The sequence below is a fragment of the Hemitrygon akajei genome, unplaced genomic scaffold (assembly GCF_048418815.1).
Source record: "Hemitrygon akajei unplaced genomic scaffold, sHemAka1.3 Scf000078, whole genome shotgun sequence".
NCBI lineage: Eukaryota > Metazoa > Chordata > Chondrichthyes > Myliobatiformes > Dasyatidae > Hemitrygon > Hemitrygon akajei.
This window is the reverse complement of record NW_027331964.1, coordinates 1,053,487-1,059,040: the sequence shown is the minus strand read 5'-3', so window position 1 is coordinate 1,059,040 and position 5,554 is coordinate 1,053,487.

Below are 5,554 nucleotides of genomic sequence, written 5' to 3'. Positions count from 1 at the left end.
TCTGTTACACTCGGAGACTGAGCCGCACTTCCTGGTTTGCGGGTCAGATATCTGGATTCTGACGTCACAAGCGGCAGCGCTGATTGGATCAGAGAGTCTGTACTTTGCTCAGATCTACATCAAATCCTGTGTGCTGTTCTACAACTATCTGCTGCTGTGTGGAATCCGATAATGGTCTCAAAGAGAGTTTCTCTCACCCACCGACATGAAGAGAAAGAGAGAGAGTAAAGTGAACGTCATCCACGCGATCCCGAGAGAGCGGCGCCTGTCTCTGTTACATTCGGAGAGTGAGCCTCATTTCCTGGTCTCCATGAGAGATCCCGAGATCCCGTTATCTGAAAAGCCGGAGCTGACTGGAGCGCAGAGCGAGATTGCGGAGAATGAACGAACCTAACACGCTGGAGAAGCAGAAGGCTATTCGACCCTCGATACTCTGGTGTCGTCCTCTACCAGATCATGTGGAAATTTCCTCAAAACTACTTCCCTCCGGAATAGGTAGACTGGCTGAGTGTTGTCGCCGCAATAATTTTGCACCAAGAGACAGCAAGACCAAGGATGTGACTGTGAACGCCGCGAAGGAGAAGTCGGGAGATCACACACCAGTCCTCATTGAAGGGTTGGCGGTGGTGAGGGTGAGCAGGTTTAAGCTCCGTCTGAGAGAATCTCTGCTTGGCCTCACATAGTCATACATTCACAAAGAAAGGCACGTCAGCGGCTGTATTCCATTAGGTGATAGAAACATAGAAACAGAGAAAGCCTACAGCACAATAAAGGCCCTTCGGCACACAAAGCTTCAAGAGATTTGGTATTGGTATGTCACCAAAAACTGGGAAATGTTCGCACATGCAAGGCGGAGAGTATTCTGACTGTTTCCATCACCGTCTGGTGTGCAGGCTGCAATGCACAGGATCGACACGGATTGCAGAGGCTTGTGTACAGCAATCACATTCATCACAGTGCAAGCCTCTTCATAATCGAGAAAATCTTCAAAAGGTGGTTTCTCAGGAATACCAGGTCCATAATTAAGGACGATCACCGTCAGGTATATGCTCTTGTCTCATTACAACCATTAATCTCATTAAACGCGGGGTGAATGAGACTGACTTTCGGACACTGTTTGAGATGCTCGAAAGAGAGATAAACAGAGAGAGAGAGAGAGAGAGAGAGAGAGAGAGGAGAGAGAGAGAGAGAGAGAGAGAGAGAGAGAGAGAGAGAGAGAGAGAGAGAGAGAGAGAGAGAGAGAGAGGGGAGAGAAAGGGGAGAGAGAGAGAGTGATAGAGAGAGAGGGGGAGAGAGAGAGACAGACGCGGGAGAGAGAGAGGTGGTTATTTGATGGACAAACGATGTTACGGCTTCTCTGCAGCTTGTTTACAAGGACACACAAACTCACACATTTTAGAGTCAAGATGGATTCGGTCAATGGAAGACACGAGTGAGTCGGTCGCTGGTTTAAACTATCAGTAACCCAAAAGGGTGTGAATTAAGATCGATCCTGAGTATTGACAAGTGACTCTCACAAGGTCTGCAACCTGATGTTTTGCAGAGAAGACAAGATAGAGTGTCGCCGCCACTTTGGGATTTCCAACAGCTGAAAATTGCTATTTCGTATTGCTGTCGTGGAATCTGTGGAATATCGATGTAATTGCCGTCTCACAACATTGGCCTTTGGATGACAAACATCTCGCATTAATTAACCTGTGCATTTAAACTGAACTGTCTAACACAACATAGCAAAACTGTATCACTTACCACCTGAGTTTGATGAAGTTTTGTGGATTTATATATTTACACCGATATATGCTCAACACCGTCAACTCTTGATTTACCTGTTTTAGGTTACTAGATGACGTAGTTACTAATAAAATAGTGGTTTGTTAACAGTAAAACCAGACTCCGGGTGTGTTCCATTGCTGCTGATGCTTTCACAGCGTTGCGTGTACGTCACACGCAGAAAATGCCGGAGGAACTCAGCAGGCTAGGCAGCAGAAGGTAGAAGTGGAATATAGTAAACATTTGCCATTTTGGGGTCCAGTCCCTTCATCAGGACTGGAAAGGAGGTTCGAAGGAGACAGACTAAGAGAGTACCGGAAGTGGAGGAAGAAGAACAAAGTGGCATGTGGTAGGCAGAAAAAGGGTAAGGGGGTGGGCTGAGGTAAGGAGCTGTTCACTTGGTTTGCGGAAGAGATAGAGGGCAGGAGAGGGTGGCTTTCTAACTGCAGAGGAAATAAGACTACGGAAGAAAGAGGAAGGGAGAAGAGGAACAGAGGGAGGTTACGGGGAGTTAAGGAGATAGAAAGGGAAAGGGGAATGGGGAATGTTAAAGGAGAGGGGATCAGAGCAGTGTCAGAAATTCAACAGCAAAGTTGAGGACAGTTGGAATTTTGAGGCGAAGTTGATGAATTTGTTGCATCAGCATGGGCGCGGGAAAAGCAACCACGCAGTCGACATATTGAGACCAGAGAACTTCACGAGCAGACAAAACAAACGAAACCCCCTGCACTAAGGGCCAGTCAATATCAGGAAAATTAAAATTTTCCATCAGAAGAACCCTATCATTATTTCACCGTTCCAGAATCTGCCTCTGTACTGTATTTTCTCCTCGATATCCCTGTTAGGATTGCTGGGTCTATAGGAGAGTTTTTGCCTCTTTCTTGTTTCTGCTTTCCGCCTACACTCCCTCAGTGCAGAATAATTCCATGACTTCCTCCTTTTCTGCAAACCAGACAATATCCCTGATTAACAATGCCACGCTCCTCCTCTTTTACCTCCCTTCCTGTCCGTTGTGAAATATATAAAGCCCGGTACACTCAACTTTCCTGCCACTGAGATATCCAAGTCCCTGCAATGTCTAGAAAGTCATAGTCTCACGTATTGTCCCGTGCTCTAAGAACAGTTGCCTTGTTTAAGATACTCTTTACATTAAAGTAGACTCATCTCAAATCACCAGGCTGAGTGTTTTCGTGTTCTATCATCTGCCTATCCTTCCTCACAAACTCCCTGAAAGCTGCCCCTACTTGTGCGCCAACCGCCCCATCCTCCGTCTCTTCTCTTCGCCCCCTCCGAAATGATGTTTAATATCTCCCCATTAGCATTACCTAACCTAAATTTTGGCCATCAGAATAAATGCTATGTTTGCCATGAGCCAAGCACAGCACACCGTCAAAAACCGTGAAGCATGGTTGTGGCTGCATCATGCCGTGGGGATGCTTCACTACAGCAGGCCCTGGAAGGCTTGTGAAGTTAGAGGGTAAAATGAATGCTGGGAAATACAGGGAGGTGTTGCTGCAGCGACACCTGCTGGTTGAATGATGTCACAGCAGCAGGCTTGCAGTTAGTCTCAGGGAGACCAAAAAGCTGATTGTCGACTTCAGAAAGAGTAGGACGAGGGAACACGGGCCAATTCTCACAGGGGGATCAGAACTGGAGAAAATCAGTAATTTCAAGTTCCTGTGCGTCAAGATGTCTGTGGATCTAAAATGGTCCCAACACATTGATGCGGCAGTATTTCCTAAAGTGTTTGAGGAAATTTGGTTTTTCAACTAAAACACTGGAAAAGGTCTACAGGTGTGCAGTGGGGGGCATTCGGACTGGCTGCGGTGCGATGGTGGAGGGGGGTAGGGGGTAGGTTGGCAACTCCGGAGGATCGAAAGAAGCTACAGAATATTGTAAAATCATCATGGGTACCATCCTCCTTTGTATCCAAGACACCTTCAAGGAGAGGTGCCGCATAAAGGCGGCGTTCATCAAAAAGGAATCCCGTCACCCTGGACATCCCCTCCTCTCAACGTCATCATCGATCGGGAAGGAGGAACAGAAACCTGAAGACACACGCTGAGGGATTCAGTAACAGCTTCACCCCACCCCACCCCTCTGCCGTCGGGTTATAAATGGACATTGAACCCATGAACATTACCTCACCCTTTCATATCATTTCTGTTTTCTGCTATTTTAATTTCACTATTTAAAATCAATATCCTTTAAATCAATTATTTGACCCGAAAAATTTTGCTTGTACAAGACCACTTTGTCGCCTCCCAGAACATTTGTTACAAAGTTCAGAATTTGTTGAGTTTATTGAAACTCAGATAAAACAGATTTTTTTTAATCTTTAATAATACAGGAAACGTTTCAAAGTCAGTGATTTGGGATACATTAAAAGCTTATTTACGTGATCAGATTATTTCGTAGGAAGGTCTGCTGAAGAAACAGACAAGAATGGAATCGGATAAAATTTCTAAACAAATTAAAGATTTAGATTACACCAATGCAACCTCTCCAAATATCGATTTGTTTAAAAGAAGTGTGGAATTACAACTACAATATAACTTATCGTTAACTTATCCTATTGAAAGATATTTGCTTAAATTGAAAATTCAGTTTTATATTTCTGTGGAGAAAACAATAAGCACTTAGCTTCCCAATTAAGGGCAGCGAGAGCTAAAGGACGGATTTTAAAGATTCGTAAAGATAATGGAGATTTAGGTAGTAGCCATGAAGACATTAATAATATTTTTCAGGATTTTTATTCTGATGTTTATAAATCTCAGTTTCTAGCAGATTCCTCTAACATGAATGCTTTTTTACATAAGATTTAATTTCCTCAAATTACTGATGAAGATCAACAGATGCTTGATGCTCCAATCACTGAGCATGAACTTCAGAAAGCTATGTTGTCAATGCTATCAGGTAAAGCTCCTGGACTTGATGGCTATTCGGTAGGATTTTACAAAATACAATTACTCTCTCCATATCTATTGGAAATATTTCATGAATCTTTTGAGAAGGACATTTTACCTTCTTCTTTTTATGAAGCTTCTGTTTCCGTAATCCTTAAGAAAGATAAAGATCCTACTGAATGTTCATCATATAGACTTATTTCAAAATTAAACGTGGACGAAAAAATTCTCTCTAAGATATGGCTAACCGTTTTGAAATTATAACAAAATTATTTCTATGGCACAAACAGGCTTTATTAAAGGCCGCTACTCTTTGCTCAATGTTCCGAGATTGATTAAAATTATATATTCATCATTATTTAAGAAACCCCAATGTGTTATTTCTATTGATGCAGAAAAGGCATTTGACAGAGTTGAGTGGGCATATCTGTTTAAGGTATTAGAAAAAATTGTTTTGGTATTAATTTAATAGAAGGATTAAATCATCCATAAGAACCCTACTGCTACTGTTATTACGGATAATCTTAGGTCCTCTTTATTTCACTTTCACGAGGTACTAGACAGGGATGTCCATTAAACCCTTTATTATTTAATCTTGTACGGGAGCCTTTGACCGTAATACTTCGTGAAGCTAAAAATATTCATGGTATCTCTATAAATGGGACTATACATAAGATTTCTCTTTACGCAGATGATCTTTTGGTTTATATTTAGAACCCTGAAGAATCCATTCCTAATCTTATGGACGTAATAAATGATTTTGGACAATTTTCAGGATATAAACTTGACTGAAATAAAAGTGAATTGTTTACACTAAATGCTTCTATTTCCATATATAACGATATTCAATTTAGAATTGTTGATTCTTTTAAATATTT